Genomic DNA, 24,737 nt, shown 5'->3' on the forward strand with positions numbered 1-24,737 from the left:
ACAAACCATTCCCAGCAATAATGGCAAAAGCACCAGAAATAGCACCTGATTAGAGCTTCATCCCTACTGAACACACCAGTTAATGTAGGTGAACAGCACGAGACTGTGAGGCTGCTGATGCTCTCCAACCTGTGTCCCTGGGGCTCAGCTGCTGTTCACCCACAACAGTGACAGTTCTGGGACAAGCTCATAAACAGCTACTGTATGAGTTTGAACTATTTTCACCATCATTTCCTGATCAAAGCTCATCCAGAGGAGAACGATGGTGCAGTTGGCTGCAATAAAGCGCAATCTCATCAGCTAGTCTATCATCAGTCTGACTGTCAAATCTGATTAAGCTTTAAGAAACTCAATTTATTTGGGTAATGTTTAACACAAACCATATATTCCTTCTATATTCCCTTCCCTTTTACAAATATCTTTGTCTTGAAGAGGCTTCTGAGCACACCTGCTCTCGGGAAATCTGTGGATAAAAGAATATGCCTCAGCTATATTTGAAAAACTGATGCCACAATACAAAATTCTTCATAGAACTCACTATACAGGACAAAGGATGTTCCAAATGGGTCTCACAAACTCAAATATTTGCCCTCACTGTACAGATAACACAGCAGATAGATTCCTACATGCATTCTGGTCATGCTCACCTGTGCAGCAATTTTGGCAAAGAGTATGTGAACACCTGTCAACCCAGTTAAGCTGTCCAATCCCAGCAGCCCCTGCACTTTGTCTTCTAGGAGATCTAAGTGGGCTTGATCTAGAGACAAACTCATCACACACACTTCTTTCTGCCCTCTGTGTCGCAAAGAAAATCATCCTCATGAACTGGAAAACTAAAAAAAAATTAAGCATTACTCAATACCTGAACAGCTTGTTAGATTATACCACCTTAGCCACATTGTCTGCTTCATCAAATCAATGACCAAAACTATACTCTGATTGATTCCATTTCCAGGTAAGGATGCGTGGGGCTCGGGTGCTGCGTCATGTCTGGCACAGTGGTGGGGGGGTGACTAGTGGTTGGTGGTGCCTGCCTGCCTAAGGAACCGGGACAACGGGTTGGTGGACTCTGGGCTGGCCGCATGGGTCCCCTACGGCGGGGGTGTGGTGGCTGCTGGGACCGGCGGCCCTGTGCCGGGGTGGGACCATTTTGAGGGTTGGCGTGTGCCTGTCTCCGGGGAGCCGGAGGCGGGCCTCCCTGCCGGTGTGCGGGGGCGGACCTGGGGGTGGAGACCTGGGTAACCTGCGTCCGGGGGACTCCCTCTGGGGGTGCCTGCCTGTGCCCGGAGGGGTGTCTCTCCCCTGGGGCGCTGCCCCTGCTCGGGTGGGGCGCTGCCTGCCCTAGCGGTCCGACGCCCTCTGGTAACTGCTCGGGCCTGTTGCAGGGGGGGTTGGCGGACTACTCAGGCTAGAACCTTCATTGGGCCCTGGGCGGAGGCTGGCCCTCAATGCACAACCGCAGAGTATGTGTGTGGGTTTGAGTGTCACACTACACGGGGCGAGCATGGGCATACTTGAGCGAGAGAATGGGTAAGTGTGAAAGAAGGGTGAGGATGGCTCTGGCTGTGCTGCGTGTGGCGCCTGGGCAGTAGTACTGCGGTCCCTGGGTCTCGGCTGTCCCTTCCTGGCTGGGGGTTGTGGGGGGTGGTGGGATAGGTAGCAGAGCCAGTCGGGAACCTGGCTCTGCGGACCCTGGTGCTCTGCTTCCCAACTACATTTCTCCGCATTCATCCACTTAGGTCTGCAAGGGGCGTCCTGCTGATGGAGGGACCGGGGCTACTGGGAAGTGGTTCCGTCCCTTCCAAGTGGGATGCTCTGCAGTTTTAATTGCATTAGTCATACACACTTGTCCAGGAATCTGGGGGCTCCTTCCGGGGGGGCCAGTAGACTTCCCATTGATGGCTCTGTCTGCTGGACCCCCCGGAGAATTGGGTATCTCCCAAAGTTCCTCATACTTAGCTACATACACATACATTTAGGGCCGGGGGTGGGCTCTTTCACTGGGGCCTGGGGCCGAGGCCAGTTGTGGCCTCGGCCACTGGCCCTGATGGAGAGATCACCACCCAGTTTTAAGTGCAAAAAGACATTTAGGGCGAGGGGGGGCACTGTCCGGGGGACACACCGTCAGCCAGCGGTTGTGCTCCTGGAGGTGTCACCCACCTTCAGTGCACTTTAGTTCCACACACTCATGTCCAAGCTGGGTTGCAGGGTTCTGGGGTACCTTTTTCTAGTGCCCTCTGCCTCCCCCGGGTTGGGGGGGTTGGTCGGGGCTCGGGAGGAGCTGCGGTCCCTGCCTGGGGCCACATGGACGGCAGGCCGGAGACCTACCCTCCCCACGAATGTGATCAAGCGAATGGTGTGGGTGGGAGAATGTATCTGAGAGTGCATTGGTTCACGTATGATTGACTAGTTTGTTGTGAGAGAGTCTATGGTGTGTGTGTGTGTTGATGTGATGATGTGTGTTGCACATGTGGGTGGGTGTATGCGTCTGTGTTTGTGTGAGTTGGTATGCGTGTGGTGCGGTTGAAGTGTGGGGGGTCCGGTTTTTCGCCCGGGGTACGATGATCGTCTGCCTGGGTGGTCTCTTTTCTGCTGACCCCACCAATTGCTGGCCTTGTGCTGCAGGCCGCTGTAGCACCAGGGGATGAGGTCGGGCCGATGGGGTAGGCCCCGCTCCGCCCGTGTGGGGGTGGTGGACTGGGGGCGGGCCCCACTCTGGGCGCGGGGGCATCTTCTGGCGGGCTCCCTACGGACCGTGGGTCCTCGGGCTCTACTCTTTCAGGCCGACCCTCCCGCCGGGGGGAGTGTTTGCCCCTGGTTCTCATGGGGCGGACAGCGTTGACCCCCGGTGGCCCACTCTGGCCTTGGGTGCTGTCTCTGTGGCTGCTGCAGCTCTGCCTGGGGGGCTCTGTGTGGGCGGCTTGGGTTGCAACACCTGCCCTCCTGGAACTGAAGGTGTGTGGGCTCCCTGGCTGCTGGGATTCCTTCCTCTGCTTGCTGGATGGGCGTAGTGGCGGAGCCCCTCACATCACCCTGGCTTCCACAAGTGGCATTGTTCATGCACCAACGTCTGCCTCACCCTTTGGGTGAATAATGTTAAGCTACAGCCTTACTAACCTTGTAGTGGGACACTTTCCAAATCCAACTGTAAGTATTATTGATACTTATCACTACCAATATGAATAATGTGTGAATATGGAATTTGTGGTGTTGTATGTCATGACTTTTATTAAGTAGTATGGGATATGTATAATAATGCACATATGTATGTATATTGTATGTATATGTTTGTATTAGTATGTGCACATACCTTAGCACTATTATTGGTATTAGTATTAATCTCCAAGGTAAACCACAGTACAAAAATTGTTTAGTTATGAATGTGTTAGCCTAAGGTACATCCATGCTTCTTATTTATTTTTTTTTATTTATTTTTTTGCTCCGATTGTTTACTTAACAGATTTGCTTGGTTTCAGCAGCTGGTTGCACCCCTTACCCCCCCTCCCCCCACCCTCCCGCATACACACCCTAAAGCAGAAACCTAACCTGTCCACCAACACAGCAACATCACACACATTTTGGATTAGCAAAATAAACCATTAAATAAACCATAAATCAGGAAGAGTATATATATTCTATATATACTCTTCTTGTTAAAGCAAAGCTGTCCATCACAATATGGCATTCAGCGTAATATATGCTGCTTGCTTAACTGCTGGACAGAACAAAAAAAAAAAAAACTGATGCCACATCACATTCACTGCAGTGTTCTCCCATTGACTAAAGTACAGTAGCCAATTAAAATGTATCCAGTTTACAATTAGAGGATACTCAGTGTTGAACAGTGCCTCCAAACAAGATGCGCACTACATGCCCATCTGATATTTACAGCTGGGTGCAGAAGCATTTGAGCAAAGACATTGTTTTTAGCATTTATAAACAGCCACAAATCAGTTTGACTTTAAAGTGATGACATACTTTATTGATGTGGAGAGAATATGCATAGTGTGATACTGTGAGACAACAGTGCTAATCATGACTCCACATGCCGTCTGATGTTGGCTACATATTTAAAATCATTATAAAGTATGTGTGTACAGTATATGTGCGTGGACTGAACATTGTTGGTCCTCCAGAGAAGGAGGCTAATTCTGCAAAACAGTCCTGATTACTTATATTCACTGAATATCTGCAAATGAGACAGACTGCAGGTAATTATACATGGCCACCTGTGCTCACAGCTCTGAGGTTATTAGTCCTTTGCGCATGTCCTGGGAACGTTCTTTATAAGTATTATCCATTCATTCATCTTAGAGTTTCATTCACTTATTACAGGCACATCTTCCTTTCTGCAGTAGGTCTCATTGGAGAGGCCTTCACATTCCTTAACCAATGCTGTACAGGAGAAGGGACACTCACACCAAATATTTAACATTTGGTGAATAGAAAAATCCATCAGCCATGTGTCTGTTCAGGGAGGAGGAAGGAGGAGCAATAAGATTATAAATGTAATTTAAACCCACTGCATTGGAATAGATACTCTGTTTTGCTGGGACAGATGAAGTGAGAGAATTCATTTCTTAATTTTCTGTTAAGCCTCTGTGCTGTCTTGAGTTTTGTTTCTCTAATTCTGGTTCCCCTGCAAGTCCTTACATTTCAGTTTAGAATTTATTCTCCTGTCCTGAAGTGATTTTTAGTTCTAAAGAAAGAAAAAATTCTTATGAATTCCTGAAATCTACCCATCAGTGAATTAGCTTCTGTAGCCAGCATCAGTGCTGTTTCCCTTTTTGCAGGTGTTTGCTACTGTCCAGTAGCCTCCTGATCAGTTACAGTAAATGTGATTTGTGTAATGGATGAAACATGAGAGACTTTGTTTATCTCAGAAGGTTCACATTAGCAGTTTATATGGCTACACATCACGCAGCTCATTATTTTTAATTAGCCACACCGTATTTTGTCCATTAGTGCAGGCTTAAACAATATGATACTCTGTGTTAACTAGTGTTCCAGCTGCCAATAATGTTTAACATGGCCGTTGTCAAGCTAGAGGCCAAACATTATTTCCTGAAAGGAAAACCAAGATATTTGAAAACTAAATAGCTGTATATTTAATTTACCCTGCAGCATTTACAGTATTGTACTATACTTTTGTATTTTATTTTATACCACCTGTATTCCAAAGAATGATTCTACAGTGTGTTCTAAGTTAAAGATCATCTGCATTAGTTGCGCATAATCAGGATGACCAGTAAGCATGAATAAATCCAATTCTCACCTCATTTCAAATACACTACACTGTTTGCATGAATACACAACTCACCAGTGATGGGACATATTTTACAGTCTATGTGTGTTTTGGTTGACCTTGCTTGTCCTCCACAGCGCCCTGGGATTCGCAGCAAGGGTTATTATCCTCAGCTAGTGAGGTTATTTGGTGGAATATTCTACAAGGACTGTTCCGAGCATCACTCCTAAGGGGAATGTCAGAGCCCTAACCTCATCTCCTGCTGTTTGTGTGAGAGCTGTTCACATTCACCAGAAAGCACAGAACCAGGGAGGGAAGGCATGAGTAGAGCAGCAGGACAGAGCCGGGCAAGAAGAAATAAAAAAGGCACAACGGGATGAAATGAAGAAAAGATGGGGCAGAATAAACCAAGAATGCCTGGGGAATAAAATACAGTAAAAAAGAAGACAAAAGAGAAGAAAAGAGATGTTAAGAGAGATGGGACGGTGAATGAAAGTAAGAAAAAGGACAACAAACAACAGCAAGGAGGTGGTGAGACCAGATGTTAATGACAGAAATGCAAATAATAACAAACAGAAAGTAAAGAGGCTAAAGGAGACAGAAGAATGAAGAACATTGGGCAGCAAAGAGTGAAGAGGTTATGAGGCTCAGTTCCGACCTCACTGTCTGTGCTATAGCCATCCTTTACTGCTGCTGTCTGTGTATATGAAACACAGTGAGTCATAAAACAGGCAAGGAAGCAAACGTTACACTGCAAAAACCTGAAGGAAGCCAAGACATATTGATCCGTATATCACTGCAGGCTTTCTTTTCCTTTCAGTTTCCATTACACCCCACAGCAGGGTTGATATAATCAACCTGCAGGATGACGCTGAGCAGCCGCATATGTCTGATGACCCCACGCTGAACTGTGTAGGATGAAGAATTACACGGTAAACATGATCCCGTCAGGATCAGATTTGAAAAACTGACACCAATGTCAGCGTTTAAAGACAACAGGCAGATCTGGGTTTTTTTATGGCTTCAATAATCTGCAGCTCTACAGCAATTCAGCGGCATTCAGTGTAGGTCGCTGCTCATGACGTTAACCTAGTTTCAGGGAGGCAACAATCTGTGGGGAAGCAATTAAAGTTTTTTCCTTTCAGGGTGGACTAAAAGAAAAACAAACAACCCCATGTTTGTCTGTTAGATTTGATTTAGGAAATTTTGGATGTATATGTAAGAAAATTATAAATGGAAGGATGACGGTAGCAAAAAAAACACAGAGAAAAGGAAAGAAAGGTAATGTTAAACTTTTTTTATTGGTCCATATTATTTTACCATCCAAATGTCCAGAAATAATTAAACTGTGGCTACAAACTCTTTCAAGAGAAAGTAAAAACTCCTTCTATTTATTTATTCTTCCTCCAGCCTCAGCATGACCATGAGCCTGTGTGTGTGATTGCACTGTGTTCTGACCTTGAATCCCTCCTGCAGCCAGCAAACAATCCCAAGTCTCCCCCTCCTCCCACGGATGAACGTGTCGAGGTGACGCGATGCGTTGCGTGCACTAAGGCAGAAGCCCGTCCACCTCATCCGTTTACTTTTTCACCTGCAGGGAAACAACGAGGGGACACGGGGAGCAGGGGGAAATGTGAAACGGCACCGACATTAGACATCTGTGTGGCTTATCGGCCTTTCATTTCAGAAGAGCGAGTCGTGGGCCTGTGTGCTCAGAGCAAAGCCGAGGTCAGTGCACACTGCTTCTCCCAAGGGCAGAGCTGCTGAGGGAACTAAAGTAAAGAAAGCTGTGAGCTACTGCAACGTTTTCATATTCAAACATGTCCCTAAACGTAACCAGAACTAAGATGATTAGATGATGGAACATACATGTAGATAAAGATTATTTGTATGTTTTGACCTGGGAACCTTTCTGTGTATTTCAGTAAAGATGCTCAGAGAAAAGCATTCTTTAACAAATGAAATCACAGTGCATGGAAGCTATGGGACCGTGCTATAAAAAGCACATTCAAATGGTGAAATAAAAAAAGAATGAGTGTAAAAAGAGGTGATGTTAGTCAGGTTTCCGCCAAGTAGCTCATATTTTAAGCCTTTTATGTTGACATCAGTGAATGATGCGGTGCTTCTGCCTGATTTTCATCTTATTGGCAGGCAGGGATATTTCTCCTTGCTTGGCTTCTGGGTGCCAATAACCAAGCCGCCATCTGAAACAGATTAAATGTGAATGTGTGCAGCTATTAATAGGCTTTTTTTTAAGTGTTGCACAAGCAGCGCGTGGGTAACCTTGATAGAACAGGTGCATTTTCTACATTAGAACGTTTCTAAGAGCAGCTTGAATATTCTTTTGAAGGTTCCTCGGACCTTGAACCTGTTGCTTGACCCCGCCTCACTCCCAAAATGAGGCTGTCCCATCAGAGAGCCTGGGGTCAGCGTCATAACTGGAGGGCGTCTCTTTGTGCCACGCTGACTTTGGAAATCACTTCACGGTGGTATCTGGGCAGGGGCCCGCGGCATATATCAGTCAGCCACCAGCCAACCTCACCTGAAGCTAAGTGCTGTCCCAATTATTGCATGACACTGCCATCCATATCTGTTCTGGTGGAAATTCATAATTTATGACACGTCCTCCGTTCTGCCTCCAGGGAAACGAACGCTATCATCCTCCTCAAGTGGGACCTGATTGGGCGGCTACTGTCACTTCTTTAAAGTCTCATTTCTTCAAGTGCTGTTCTATGGCCTCTATAATGTATCACTGTCCAGCCCAGGACGTATCCTGTGAGAACTATAAAGCTGTAGCAGAGAATAACAGCTGTAGAGTGGGAGACTTAGTGCTGAGTTTGTAGACTGACAGTCTATTCATCACTCTTTATTGGTCAGTATTGTTCTATATTTCACAGGTCAACCAGTGGGTAGGTGAGCCCAGGTAGGTTTCATAAAATGTAATCTTGAAAGAAAAAAGTTGACTGTAACACAATATGTAATAATGGTTCGCCTTAAGTACTGATAATCTGAAAATTAGAATAAAATGAATAAAACTTTATTGGTTTGTTTATTTGTCATGTATTTTTGAAACTTAAAAACATTACAAACAACTTGCTAACTCACTAGCTCACTCACTTACTCGCTCACTCAGCCACTCACTTAAGTACTGATATAATCTTTACTCTATTTAATCTGATCTGATCACATTTTCACAACCTGTGAAAATCAGTTTGCTTCTCAGTTACTTTGCATTAAAAAGAAAGTTACCTGTCACAATGACTGGCAAAGAGATAAAATGATTGTTGAAGTGTGTCAGTGTTTTACACACAGATATACACACAAACTGTCCACACTGAAGCTCTGTATGAACGTTCTAAACACGAGTGCTTGATCTCTATGTTTTTACTGCAGACAGATGCTCTACTTTCTTATTTAGCGCATTTTCCCACCTACAGTAGATCTCTGCTTGCCCACATGGCAAGTAAACACATCAGCTTGAGTCCGTCCTCTGTGTCTTTTTATATTTTCCTGTCTGCTGACTGTGGTTTTATTGCCTCATTTCAGCCTTTAGTTCCTTTTTGGAGGGGACAGTTCTGCAGAAACTCTATTAGCAAAAAGTCAATTTCGCTTGTCAAATGTGCTTCATTATTAAAAACATTTGAAAATAAATACAGGAGGAGCGCAGGGGAATTCAGAATGTTTTGCTTTTGGAAGCTTTTGTCTAAAAGGCCTAATTTATTGAAGTAATGGTCCTGGTGAAACTTGCTTTAAACACACCAACTTGTCCGACTGATGGCTAAAGTGATTCTACTTGTTTCAGATGACAAGATGAGTGTGAAATCACACTCTGTGACAGCCCCAGAGGGAAAGGAAACAACATTTACCATTTCATTTATTATTGTTTGTCTTGTGAAATGTACCGTGTCTTCCCGTCAGCTGACATCTGCGACTGAACACCGAGCTAAACAGGCCATATGAAGAAACAAACCATTCATCACTCAGGTGGCTGTGATCTGCATGATTAAGAGGCTCTCCCTCAGCCTCGCCCGTTTAGAGAAGAGCTGGATAAGACGCCTCACTTCTTCCAACGCTAGAAAGCTTTTAACTATTCATTTGGGAAGAAGGACTGTAATTCTCAGAGTCGTGCTGGTTGCTTGTCGAGTTGAAGCGTCCTTGAGAAAGACCCTGAATGTCACGTTCTCCCCAGCGGTCAAACAACACCTCGTTCTCTTTACTTTTGAACTGAAAATGGTCATTCAGGAGGAAGCTGCAAGAGTCTCCTTCACTTTGTTAGTTTCTTCAGTTCCTCAGTTTATTTCTCTGCTCTGTATTTTTCCTGAGGCCGAGCAGGACGGAGAATGTTCAGACTTCACTAGACTCAAACAAGAATGTGATTTAATTCTTAGGAGACAAACTATAGACAGTTGTGAATAAAACATCCCTCTGGGCTGTTGCTTTTTCTGTTTGACCTCTCTCCGAAAAGTCTTGTCTTTTTTCTCCACAAAGAAATGTACAAATGAGCATTACTGCTGCATTATTAGTTATATATAATAGATATTTTCTTCTACTTTCTACTTTTCTATTCGTTCATATACTGTACAGTACAAAAAGAAATTCAAGACACAATGAATGTGTCAGTTTTCATAATTTGCAAAAGCATGTATTTTGTTAATGTCACAAACTTACTTAAATACTTAAATTACCCACATTTTGCAAACAGAAGCAAATTTAGTGTCAAAACAGGAATGAAGAATGTAAACCACTTTATATATATGGATGAGAAATCGAATTTACCTAATAAGTCCTTCACATATTTTTTACTTTGCCTGCCATGAATACAGAGGGCATCGGTGGCATTGTTATAACCCTAAGAGTGAATCCTTCCTGCAGATGGAAAGCACAGGGGAATCACAAGTGTATTGGCTAAGGGGCCATACCAACGCTCCACTTTTATTATTTATGTCTTCAACAAATATTTAACTCGAGACTCTTAGTAATGCAGATACAATTCATGAAGTCTCCTACTTGAACCACTGCCTTATCGTGGTGGTGGAATTTGTGTACCTGAATGACCCCGGGAGTTATGTTGTCGGGAGCTAAATACCCCTGACAGGGTCTCCCAAGGCAAACAGGTCCTTAATGCTTTGCTATGAAAATCATGGACATAGGTCAAATAGCTTCAGTGCATCTTGGCCTTGATTTGTCGTTCCACTCAATGGATGGAACCCATTCTCATTAGGTATTTATTTAACTTAATTTAATTTGTCACCATGTCTCTGTATGCATGTGAAGTGACGGTATGTAACTCCTTGTCTGTAAAAAAAAAAAAAAAACAGCTGCCACCACACGCTGACATTTGTAACTTAACTATAAAAACCTGTGGTGGAAATTTCCCATATTTCCCAAGAGGCCGATGAGAGAGGTGTCTTTTGTGTGATTTTTTTATAAAAATAAAAGGAAAATAAAAATAATGGGGAAAGCAAATCAAAAACATGGATGTTGATCATGCACATCAACAATCCAAAAACCAGCTGGGGAGATCAGTGCACACACCACGAAGGTGTGATGCAAAGAGCCCACGATCCTTAAGTTGTCTCTGTCTGTTAACCCCTTTCTCTGGCTCTGGTGAAATGTCTCTCTGCACCAATAGAATTGTTTGTGCCACCTTATCTAGCCGTGAGTAAGAATGTTTACATTCTCACTTCTGCATCGTCATGTCTTGTTATCCAAAGGAAGGAACACCAAGCTTCCAAGACAAGATGCATTCGGTTTAACAGCCTTGTGTCTGGTGGGGAGTCAGATAGGATGGAGCCAGAGTCCGGGTGTAAAAGAGAATCATATATCATGACAATGGAAAATCAGATGTTTAAACTTAATGTACGATAGGGAACAAGCGATTACGTAGTTGTTTGTGTAAGAATGTGCTCCAGTGTTGCACGTAACCACATGACGACTGGGTTGGATAAGAAAAAGCACAAAGGCACAATTTTTCCTATTACAAAACCACACAGTGACAAAGATTTGGAATGACACACTCTGACAAAACCTGCAACAAACCTCCACATCTATAGGAAACCCTGCATGCACTGCCTCAGTTCTGCAGCACACATTAAGAGCTAGAGGATGATGAGGAAGTGTTTTTATCCTGCGTGATCAAGAGCGGACTTCCAAGAATTGAAATAAATCTGCATCAAACCCAGGACAACACACTCCTGCAGACGCACAGGGACTCACAGAGTGAACATACCATGTACATATCTGCTGACTCCTGCTGATTGTCTGATTAATTAATGAAAATATTAAAGCTTTTATATTCAATGAAGCTTTGTAACTTTAACATTCTCACTGTTTTACAGAGTGTAGTGTTCGATAATAAAAACCCAGGTTGTGGCTAAAGAATCACTTAACCACCTGATGTAACCACAACAATAACAAAGGGTTTTAGCTGGAGTCGAGTTGGTATCTTGATTTGTTTGTATGGATTAAATTAAACCATTAGTATTTATTTAATCATTTATTAATTACAAATAATAGTCTCTACTATAATTTTATACAACTGTTAATTATTCTATAATATGTAATTTTCAAAATACAGTAAAAAGGTGGTTTTAGGATCTAAAAATAAATAAATATATACATATATAAGATAAATAACAAGGTAAGGGATCAGTTAGCTTCATGAATCTTTAACTGATTATTATTGTCACAAGTATCAGATACTTCTTAGACCTGAGCGTTATTTGTTGGTGCATAGGTATAATACATCCGGTCCACTCTTTTCATTGTGTTTCAGAATGAGCGCACCCCACTAACTCACTAGACAGGCTCCAGGCGCCTGCTTCGGACGTCTCCACGTGAGATTTGAGTCATGTGCCCGGCTCTTCTCATTAAGCTAATTCAGGGCTTTAGTCAGTGACCAGGATAAAATCCCAAGCTTAAGAACACTGTGTATAACAAAGAGGTAATGAGAGGTAAATCTGCTTTGGGATGCCACAAAAAATGCTGCTTTGAGCCGAGCCAACATCCTAATAAGGGCAGCTTTTACTCACTAGAGACTGCCAGAAAAAGGTGCCAGTACCCGGCAGCCACCTGTTTATACAGGCTGCTGATGAGAGGAAGTGTTCCGTCTGGTCCCTCTGTTTGGACGTCAGTGTGCTCCCATCATATTTTATCTCCTTGGTAACTTTTCTCTTATTCCTTAGACCTTCTAGGGAGGTTTGTCCACAATGGTGCAGATATACAGTATCTGCTGTACTGTACGTTTCAGTTGTTTTAGGTGCTCCTATATTCACCCTCTAAATGCTGCAGTTGAACGACTATTACTTCAGGCAACACAAAGTGAGCCAAGCTTGGCAGCCACAGAAGCTGTTTGTTAAAGGGCTGTGGAGTGGCCTCTTCTAATGTTTCATTAAATAATCCCTACTCGCTAACAAGTAGTTTGTAGTGAGGCCTCATACGTCGGCGTGGGGACTTTAGTGGGGAAGAAATCAATTACAACAATAAGAAATTTCCTTCCGCTATTTCCTTCCGAAGCTCCAGCAGAGGTTGTGTAGGTCAAGGCTTGGTTTTTCCCATCAAATGTGACACTGTGTCCTTTCAGCTGCACAGAACATGCTGGAACAAACAATCAGGGAGCCGATGGCGACATGAGCTGCACGTTAGTGGTATTATGTTTTTTTTAAACAGGAGTTGAATTTGAATCACTTTTATTAGGTGACACATATTGTAGAGGGAAATAATAGGTTTTCAAAGACATTGTATCAAAAATCATATCAAAGCTAAAGGTTAGCATCAGCTTTTTATGATTTCTGCTCTTGTTTTCTGTTTGTCACCTGCTTGATACAGTATCTGTAAGGTTTCAAAGGCTGTTGCTGTGTTATCTTCTGAGCCAGTTAATGCTGCCCATTGCTTATCAGAATCAGTAACTGGCTTCATCAGAGGCAGAGACCAATGTGCAAGCTAACATATAACTATCAGATGGCTTATGTTACTCCACTGATTTGATTCTTTTACAGGTTGTGACAGATGATTGGGTTACAAAATATTACCTTTAATAGCCAGTTTAAAGCAGCACGGGCTTTACTGGCTTCCACCGTAGTTTTGTCATATGCACAGTAGAAAATGACCATAATGAACATTTTAATCAGCTGGGTTTATAAAAGAATGACTGTGCCCTCAGAAGCTAGAAGTCTGTAAACTTACTGTGGTAGCATTGAAGGGCTCGTCTTTCTCCTCCTGGCAAAATAACAAAGCTCTTGTGTATAATGGCTATGTTCTTTTTTTGAAACTCAACCAAAGTCGACTGAAGCAAGTAGTAAGTGCCCTTCAAATCAGAATCCTGTCAACTTGTATTCCTTGACCTTTTGTCAGTGCAGAGTCCAAGCTCTGGTTAGAGAAAAAGGGAGCTTTACATATGAGGATATGCACATTTGCAAAATAAGCACAATTTTATGCCTAGTAAAAAGACTAGTAACTACTGGATGGCACTGCTGCCTCAAAGGAAACAAATCAAAGCAAGAATCTTAAGCACCAAAATTATATGAATTGTAGTTGAGATGGTCGACACCCCACATTTTCTGAAGCATTCTTAGAAATGTGAGTACCGACACAGTATTTAGTATTTTCTTTAACACAGTGTGAGGGCTTACAGTCACTTTTAAAAGCCACTTGACATGAAGCTTCCTCTCGCTTCTCTTCTATGAAGTGTAAGATTATTTGGCAAACCATACTGTAAGTACACCACCCACATGAACGGCATCTGTTGCTACATTTCAGGCTGACTTACTGTTGAGCCTCAGCAGACATCCTGGAACTTCTGCTTTAATCTATACCATTCTCACTTTCAATTAAAGTAATCTGCTGATTGATTTTCTCCTGGACAAAAGCCTAAAAGCACGAAATTATAATATTCCTGTGGAATAAGGAGGGAGATAAAGAAAAAAAAATTACACAGGTAGCAATCTTTAGTGAAATACATTTTGTGTGTGTTTTCAGCTAGTATTTACCTTGGTAGGTTATTTTTTCCCTTATGTCCTTAAGAACTGGCTCAGCCAGTAGAAAGGCACATTTTTATGGTGCAGCAACTTTGATGAACTGATTTTATGCCAAGGACACAAAACGTGAAGCAGTGTATTGCAAGATTGTTTATCATTGTATTATACTGTATGGCCTAAAATTGCGATGTGATAACAAACACAAATCCACAGATCTGAAAACAATACAGCACAGACATGCACATCCGGATTTGATAGAAAAATGATACTGTATCTCTAGAATAATAGCACAACACTCGACAATGTGTAACTTTAATGCATTTTAATGCAGGGCTGTTTTTCATTCTGCTCCTGCAGGTTGGTCTATGTGGCCGTGACATTTGTATGGCCCTGGTATTGAATTTAGGGAAAGGTGGCCTTTACTTTAACACACTCTTAAAGTCTGAAAAGCATTACAACAAAGCATGGTGCATAACTGCATAACTGAGCTCCCACAAGAGTGGGCAACCACTGTATTTAATGTATCGTTTAGACCACAGGCATATGAAGTTTCAAAAAAGGCCCCTAATTATTTTTTTCTAATTAGAAAAAAGGTATGTTACCATATTAAAAAATAACTACTTTAAATCTGTCCATTTCATATTGTGAACTATACTAAAATGACTTGTGATGTGAAGTGAGCTATTAGTCCAGTTCTGCAAGTCATTCTTGATCCTGGTAAACTACTTAATTACCCTGAAAAATGGCAGAAATGGTCATGTATGAATAATTAAGTAAACAAGAAGAGTGATTCCTTCTACCAGTGTGAACACACTCAGATAAAGAAAATATTGCCCTACTAACAGGAAGTGATTGATGTCCCAACATCGTTTCAAAAAAACCTAAACAATGTTGTCGTCTTTTCTATGGCTCCTTATCTTTTTCACCAGCCTCGTGCTGGACTCTCATCAGGCTATATCTCTGTCCTTTTTATTCTTTAAAAGTCAAATTACAGCCTAAGGAAGCTCAGGCAGGATGCAGTTTTTAAATTCAGCCAGACAATGAAGATTGATTAGACTTCAATGTGTCAGTGAAGCACAATGCCTGAGGAGATCCAGTCTGTGTCTGCACCAGCTTCGTTTAAATTATTCCTGGAAACGTCCATCCATTGTGTAAACCCAATTATGGTGGGCATGGCCACATGGGGCTGTATAGAGTGCACACAATGAGAATGACCTGGGTTAGACTATAGCTACTGTACGTAAATATATGGTATTATCACTTGGGCAATATTCTGCCATGCTCACGGTACTTTGAACATATTCACTGTCTCATTCGTTGGTGCCGCAACATAAAGTTGAGTTAAAGAAACTTATACAAGCAGTTCACACACACTTGAATTACATATGAATATAATGCAACACCTTATCAAATCAAACACACAAGTTTTTGGGCTTTACAATTATGGCCTTTACACTTCATGTGGCAAAACTACACCTTTCTCTTGAGTCCTTATTGTACAGTTTGACTGTGACTGCAGAAAATAATAACCATTATTTTAAAGGATGAACATGAAGGAAAAACATTGGAGCAATCTTTCGTTTTGCAATTCAAAAAGTGTTAAGCACCTTGGACAGCGACCTTTAGAGCATGTGTAAAGAGGCTGCATGACGAGCCATTAGTGTCCAGCAACATCAATGGTCTATCTCACCTCTCCACCAACTGCACAGTCTTCTCTCTGGGTGGTAAAAAGAGACTTTAAGTTTTTTCCCTTTTAATTTTTTTTATTGTTCTAATGGTTTAGCTTGTGATCAGGGTTCAGAATCTGCATATTTCTACTGACTATGTGAGTGTAAGCAATTGTGTTGTGACTATGAGAGATGATAGTTCTCATGATATGGCTACTAAAACATCAGCTTAATCTTTTAGCTTTGCCAGAAAGAAATAACTGCCACAACAATAAGAGAGAAGGGGAACAGAGGATCCTTAATCCCTTTTTCAATTAGTTAAATCTACTTATTTTAATGTTAAAAACAGTCACCCTGATTCTCCTGCTATCTGCTCTGCTATGACCTTTCCTCACTGCGTAGAAGGATGTGGATGCATCTGCACTCTTCCCAGGCTCTATAAACACTCTGTTTGTGCAGAATTGTACCCCGCTACTCTGAGAGTGCAGGTGGTGCTACACAATTTTGCTGACTACATAAGGAGGTTATGCATCGTGAAAGGTTGGAGACTATGTGCTGCAAAGGGTAATAGGGTAGAGAATGAGCTAAAGGAAAGAAGCAGAAGAGTCATGAACAAAAATAAAACAAAAGAAAATGGGTAAAAATAACTGAATGTAAACAACAAGATGCTTTTAATTTGTTGATGGGTCAAACTCATACTGCACAATCGCTCGTTTCTGCTCAATCTGATAAAGGAAGCTAGATCCTTCACTTGACCTTCACAGTGGAGGCTTAGTTTATCTAGTACAAAAATATACTTTAATATTGATTAAATGTTGTATAATACTGTTTATAACTCCCTTCATTTTAACACTATACTGATTTATTAATATAAGAATCTATTATAAAAAACTAAAATATAGAAACTGTGTAAAGTTAAAGTGAGCTTTTATGTGAATGATTAAAAAATGACATGTGAAACGTGTCCATTCCCATCATCTCACAAGCTGCTAAGTCCTTAAAGTTCTGCAAATGATTTGATATTGCCACCGTTATATATTGTATCATGGCCATGTTTTCTAAAATGTTAAAAAAGCAACAACACAAAGGACGCAAATGAAAAGAGCGTTTGGAGAGATTGAATGTTCGTCCGAACATGAAATGGAATAACTTGGTTGTATGTATGCTGAGATGAGCTCAGAGCAAACAGCTGAGGTCCATGTCTAATGAAAGGCAACAGACAACGTAACACACAGACACACAGACACATACTGTGGAAAACCAGCAAGTCAACGCTTCATCGCTCATTCACAGACAATAGCTTTGGCTGCAGTGAATCTCTTATCCAACAATAATGTCAGTGTGTTCAGAATAAATTTCAAAGCACTGCATTGTCAGGTGAATGCGAGCTACTACCACTATCTTTACAGTCGTGTCATTATGTTATGCTGCGTATTTTATTATTTATAATTATGATCGTTTGCTGTAACAATAAAACTAATGGGACGATCACCTACTCTCATTTCTTCTCTCACACACTCTCTGCTCTCCTGCTTTGTGGGTCCATCAGGGACATCCCACATTCCCTCAACACAGGGGAATTATGGGATGTCAACAGCTCCCAATATTTGACATCACTTCTAACACTGTCATGGGTGGAATAAAGCCAGGCAGCCTCACAGGTGCAGATTAAAGTAAGAGCGGGTGCTGTCACTTGTCAATCAGTGTCAGCTCCACTGGGACTCTAGGAGGGGGGCATTGAAGACAAGGAAGCTACTTAAAGTAGATGTAATGAAAAATGAACTAATATGAATATTATGGATTCAATGGGAGGTTAAACTGCACACCTGAGGGGTTAAATGAAGACTGTCAGGCTTCCCCTCAAAACTCTGATAAATAATTCACCGACTCATATAAATTTAATCTGCTCATTTGGGTGATATTTAAAATTGTTTTTAAATGTATACTCCACTAGAGTATTAGATGCCAACATTGCATTTATTATTGTATAGCTGAAGTGACAGAAAAAAAGGCTTATCAGCCTCTAGAAACAGTGTTTTCTTAACTGCTACAACTAGGATTTAGCGTTTGCTTTACTTTGTACATATATTATGTATTATCCTATTTACAAACATTAATTTGATTTCTGTGTCCATCAACAAAAACACAATTGTTTTCAGGATGTTCCCACTACAGCTGTTGGAAAGTGACCCTGTCCGTGCAGTATGTAATCATGATCTAAAGCTGATGTGCATAATTAAAAACTCAGCTGTGCTGGTGAATTCATAGGCCGCCTAATTAAGGATGCTAACCTATTTTAAAGTCTCTGTCCAGATTCTGTCCTGTTATATGTAATAATACTGTATACAGTACAAATTGTCTTTTCCATCCAAAATCTGGCCTTAGCTATAAAGGTTGCATGGCTGTAAGCTGAGCTTTTTATTGTGATATGAAGCACTCTCTGAAGAAAGCTTCCAGTTATTTCAGAACTTCGGGAAAACCTCCTCGCAGAGAGCGGATGTCAAAACCTCCGTCAGGAGCTCATGAAAAAATCAAGTGGCTTTCAGAGAATAAGAGTCGGTTATGAGCTCTGCTCCTCATTAATGTGTAATGACGTGATGTTTACTTGGCAAAGCCAAACCGGTGCAGCTCCTTCTTGTTTTTGGTGCATGTATTCCCGAGCCAAAGAGCTGTCTATTATTTATAAGCGCCTGCATCCAGGCTGAAGCAACTGGCAGTGGGCTCGCGTGCCGAGCATGCTGGGAAACAGAAACGCTACTCTGTGGGTGTTGTTGCTGTTGTCAGGCACTGTGTTGAGATGCATGGTCTCTGTGCTGAGGGGAGATGATGACCGATGGACAGCGTTCAGTCTACCTCCTAATAGGCTGTATTGGTCTTGTGATCCTGATTAACCTTCCTTGCATCTGACACAAAGTTTCATTTTATGTTTTTATATGTACATTTCAACTTCGGGTCTCAACACAGAGGATGCTGAAGCTCCACAGATCTATTCTGAGACTGGACCATGTGGACTGGTTGACTCAACCAATTCCTTTGCTTGCATGCAGGTGAAATCTGTTTAGTGAGATGGCACCCTGCTTGCTTTGTTGTTTTTATTTATTAAATATCCTACATTGAAAATGACCCAGAATAATAAGTTCACAAAGTAAACCAACTTCCTGACTGTAGTGTGATATGAAACACACAGATGACCATTGTAATGGGCCTCTTAGGTATTCGATTTGTATTTCTCTATTTAGTCTAGTGTCTTTACTTTTAAGCACAAGAGCTTTTATTTTGAAGTTTATGCTGTAATCATGGTGCTACAACAACACACTTTGAAAGAAACATTTATAAACTTGTGTGGTGATGCTGAACATGTCAGTAAAATATTCATGGACAACAAATTTTCTTCACTCTTGATTTCAGTGTTTCACATTGTGGATCATTATCTCTAGAGCTACAGAATATTTGACATCTCCCATAGTGCAAATCAGTTGTGCTTAATCAGACCTTTTGAAGCATTCCAATCAATTCTCTGCTTTGCATGGTCACACTCTGCACAGGCCTTTGGTTTTCACTAATCACTAGTCTAACACAAGTAATAAAGGTTCCTCAAAAGCTTTTAAAGTTCTGCTCTGTGGCATGGACTTTTAGGTTTGGCTTCATGGGAGCTGCATTTATTCACATAAAGATAAAGTATTACAAAATATAATTTTTAAAGTGATACTGATATGACGTCTGTGATACCGCTGCCGTAGAACTTAAATAGCTTCCTCTTTCATAGTACGTGCTCAGATTTGATACATGAAGTGCTAGTGCCCCCAGCTACAGTATAAATGCATGTCAAATAGTGTTGAAATCCTTCTCTGCTTATAATGAGCTGCTATAATGAAGCATTCCCTGCTGTCACTACCTTTCTAAATTTGGAACTGTCAGAAACTTCAAAAACCCAGTTTGGTGGTGAAAAGGCTGAATTGAATTAATCAAAGCTCCGGCTGATTGCTGCTACAATCCTTCTAATTCTTAGTTCCTCCTCCCTGATTGAGCCTCACACACTGTTAATAATCAACTCATCTGAAGACTTGCACTGAACACCGCTAAACCCTTAGCATTTTTTTTTTACCTCAGAAGGAAAACTACAGCTGCGCAGAGACAGAATTCTCATGTGTTGGTGCGAGATCTGTACAGACAACCAGAACAGAAGAGAAGCAGTCGAGCTCAGGCAACAACCCAAGTCGGTCAATCCCTGTTATCCAAAAGGAAAAATCAATGTTCTCCTTTCTGAGCGGGCACGGTGCTCTGCTCAACGCTTACACACTCTGAGAGCCTCAGAAGTAGTCAGGCCCCGCTAACGGACACACGTCTGCTTAAGAAGGCTTTGTTTGCTGGAGATTACTTCAAATGTGCAGTGAGCTGTTACAGGTGCTTCTGAACAGATAACGTCTATGTTCTGGCCTTCGCAGTTCATCATAATAGTTAACCCTACCATACAGAGTCACTTTTCCATGACACTAGAATTTAATTGATTGTTGAAAATAAAAAAAAAAATGCGTAGACTGCTGCCCCAGTGAACTGGCCCTAAATGAGCGGATGGAAATGGATGGAAGAATGGATGGAAAACTACAATAATGCTGCTCTGCCAAACGCTAAATGGTCTGTTTCCATTTCTATTGTACTCTTCACCATATAACTCATATTGTACAGGTTCTTTAGTCAACAGTGCTTCTTCATTAGGTGGTCACTGCTTGTTGAGCTATATCAATGAAACAAAAACCAATCCATACTGCCAAGACTGACCGTGTTGGATTTGTGTACCAAGTACCAAGCAAGTTCATTGCTATAAACCAAATAAGAGCTTCTCTTACAGTATATAGGCAGGCTGCACGAAACCACATTTAGCTTCAGCTCAAGGAAGTGCATGTCTTGATTTACATTTCATTCACTGATGTTCTTTAGCTTTTGAGACTTCCAAGCCTTCTTTTTCTTCATCTTTCTCCATCCCTGCCATCCCATATTATTGTTCTTTACATGCAGAGAGTCAGACATTCCATCGTCTCCTTACTGTGATCAAAGAAATACATTTATGGCATAAAAGATGACGCACACTTAATAATTCAATAATAATTCATACAGGTTTTAGTTTAAAATTTCAGTAATTTCAATTAATGGGGAAACACTGTCTAAAATAATATGATAATAATAATGTAAATGATATAAAAAAATATTCAGATATTCAGAGTCAGACAGCAAATAATTTTCTTTTTACTGTATGACCTCATATGAAATCTAAAAGTATGTTTGTTTCCAAGCATCTGCATTTTGAAGCCTACATTCTGTGGACTTTTCACCTAAACCACCTCACACATGGCAGAAGACTCCTGCACAATCGTTCTCTCAGCATCTCAGGACAAAGTGATCTCTGCCTTTGCCTCTACCCTTGAAAGAGATAATTTGCTGTGCACCTGACAAAGGCCAACTTTAATCCATCTCCTTTCCATTTTAAGCCGTCCACCAGTAACTCCTATTAATGCAGGTAATTGAGCTCATTCGGTCCCTGTGAAAACTCATTTGACTTCTAATCATAATCTGGCTCCTCATTTGATGCAGCAGGAGATGGCTTCTCTTTGTTTCACCATCACTGCTGGAGTTTTTCATCTGAAAGTCAGACAACTCATTCTTTTCTTCTTTTTCTTTTTTATTAACTAACAGCTATTATCAGCATTAGAAAGACTATTTTTTACTTTGAAATTATCGTCCCAGATAATGTTTACACTGACATCTCTTTAAAATATACCACTGCTGATGCTAAGTAGTGTTGTGCGAAGTAAGACAGAGCTTATACTGTATAATATTTAAACTTCATTCATTCAATCATCGTAAGGATGTAAACTACAGCTCATTCAGAAGACGTTTAACATTTAAATTGCTTGTTGCATTTTTCTGCCCCATTTTCAGCCACAGAATAAACATAACGCAACATTTGCAACACAATCTAGAAGGTCAATTGAACCATTTGTAAATGCCAGTGGTATAAAGTGCAATAAAGGGAGTCAGAGCAGCCACTACGAGAGCTTCCCTGAATCAAGGGAGCCATTGAGGTAGTTGGACATCAGATGTGTCAGAAGCCAAGCTACCACAGCCATCAATTCAGTCCCGGGCACAAAGATGCAGTGTGCTTGTGTAGCTGGGTCTGGGCAGAGCTGGCACTCTGTTATGTTTATTAGTCAGTAACAGCCCTCTTTGCAAACTTGTCAGGACTGAGAGACACGGAGAATGAAGCGGCAGCAGCCAGCGAGCGCTAGTGGTGTCATGGCCGTGAATGTACAGCACATCTCCAGCTCTTCTGCTTGTAATTTTTAGCGTCTTCTGAAGAACGGTGGTCTTCCAGAAAAGCACCTTTAATCAGTTTAACACCTCACTGAAACATCCGGTGGAGGTGATGAAGGCTGTAATTTTCTTCCACTCAGACAGTGATGAGCAGTAAATAGGTTTATGTGAGTAAGTGATCTTTTTACCTGTAGTAATTCTGTGAATGCTTTTCCTCCTCTGCTGTGCTCAACTTGTAACTAACAAGTCTACTGTCTACTGTTTTTTAACTTGCATCATGACCAACATGGCCTTTTTTAGCTTCCCTTGTCAGTGTCCCTTGCTACTAATGCATGAGTTTGTCTGGTGAAGACAGACACAGACGGACGCAGACAGCACAGGCGGACACAGACAGACACAGACATGCACAGGCAGACACAGGTGGAAACAGGCTGACACATGCGGACACAGATGGACACAGACAGACACAGACGGACGCGGACAGACAAACACAGATGGACACAGATCGACGCAGACAGCACAAGCGGACACAGACCGCCCCAATAGACACAGACAGACACAGACGGACATAGACAGAAACAGACAGACACTGACAGACACAGACAGACGCAGACGGACACATACAGACGCAGACAGATGCAGACGGATACAGACAGACGCAGACAAACACAGACGGACCCAGATGGACGCAGACGCACACAGACAGACGCAGACAGCACAGGCGGACACAGACCGCCCCAATAGACACAGACAGACACAGACGGACACAGATGGACACAGACAGACGGACACAGACGGACACAGACGGACGCAGACAGACACAGACGGACACAGACAGATGCAGACAGCACAGGGTGACACAGACAGACGCAGACAGCACAGGCGGACACAGACCGCCCCAATAGACACAGAAAGACACAGACGGACACAGACAGACACAGACATGCACAGGCAGACACAGGTGGAAACAGGCTGACACATGCGGACACAGATGGACACAGACAGACAAACACAGATGGACACAGATCGACGCAGACAGCACAGGCGGACACAGACCACCCCAATAGACACAGACAGACACAGACGGACATAGACAGACACACACAGACACAGACAGACACAGACAGACGCAGACGGACACAGACAGACGCAGACGGACACAGACAGACGCAGACAGATGCAGACGGACACAGACAGACACAGACAAACACAGACGGACCCAGACGGACGCAGACGGACACAGACAGACACAGACGGTCACAGACAGACGCAGACAGCACAGGCGGACACAGACCGCCCCAGACAGACACAGACGGACACAGATGGACACAGACAGATGCAGAAAGATGCAGACGGACACAGACCTACACAGACAGACACAGACGGACACAGACAGATGCAGACAGCACAGGCTGACACAGACAGACGCAGACAGCACAGGCGGACACAGACCGCCCCAATAGACACAGAAAGACACAGACGGACACAGACCGAAACAGACAGACACACACGGATGCAGACGGACGCAGACAGACATAGACAGACACAGATGGACACAGACAGACACAAACAGACACAGACAAACAAAAATGGACACAGACAGACACAGACGGATGCAGACAGCACAGGCAGACACAGACAGCCCATGCGGACACAGGCGGACGCAGACGGACACAGGCGGATACAGACGAACACAGACAGATGCAGACAGACACAGGTGGACACAGACCCCCCCAATAGACACAGACAGACACAGACGGACACAGAGGGACACAGACGGACACAGACGGACACAGACAGACGCAGACGGACGCAGGCGGACGCAGACGGATGCAGACGGACACATACAGCATAGAAGGACACAGACTGGTGCTTGGTTGACTTCTATGGACAGTTGGAGGAACACGTCACATGTAACAGCACAAAGCACCCAGGGACGGCTCCCTTATAATGACTCGTATGATAGATGGGACAAGAACAATGAGTTATCCATTTTTTTTGTTTTGCCAGTATGCTGAGTCCCTGTCAATGAGACAGCGTTTGCTGCTAGCGAGAGGAGAAGCAATTTAGTGGAGCAGAACAATGGAGCAACAGTTTCTGGGATAATTTTCCTTTCAGTGAAGCTGAATCATGCAGACAAAGCAGAGCTCAACTGGGGTCTAGCAGGGGATTGTTCACTGATTACCTACTGGCATGTTCATGGAGTTATTTCACAGAGAATAGCTCAATACTGTACAGTCATGTCAAATAGGTGGCGTGATGGACCTGTTATTCCAAAAGAGCAGAAAGCAGCTTTTGTTTTTGAAAGAAACTCAGCTTTTCTCACTTGCTGCTCTTAAAACAGGTGGCCTTGTTCCTCAGCTGTGTGTTTAACAACAGAGTCACTGTGCTCAAACGTAATGTTTGATTAGCAAGTCTCTCTCCACTGATGCTCCAATTAAAAAATGAATTAATAAAATGCCATGCAAAACATGAGAAAACACATCATGCAATTACTACTACCTCGTGTATTTTACTGTAGGACCTTGAGAATGGGGATTT

At 42.5% G+C, this 24,737-nt stretch overlaps 1 protein-coding gene across 4 annotated transcripts in view; it reads right to left on the reverse strand.

Moving 5' to 3' along the window:
* The window catches only part of LOC114848115 (leucine-rich repeat and fibronectin type-III domain-containing protein 2), an 89,810-nt gene that overhangs the window by 54,809 nt on the left and 10,264 nt on the right, over positions 1-24,737 (reverse strand). For 3 of the 4 annotated variants that reach the window (XM_029138328.3, XM_029138326.3, XM_041069075.1), the window contains exon 2: positions 6,704-6,836. The exons of the other annotated variant lie outside the window; for it this stretch is intronic. The gene's annotated coding sequence lies outside the window, so the exon portion shown is untranslated. The remainder of the gene's footprint in view (positions 1-6,703; positions 6,837-24,737) is intronic. 4 annotated transcript variants of the gene reach the window in all.

Source organism: Betta splendens, chromosome 22, assembly GCF_900634795.4.
Source record: "Betta splendens chromosome 22, fBetSpl5.4, whole genome shotgun sequence".
NCBI lineage: Eukaryota > Metazoa > Chordata > Actinopteri > Anabantiformes > Osphronemidae > Betta > Betta splendens.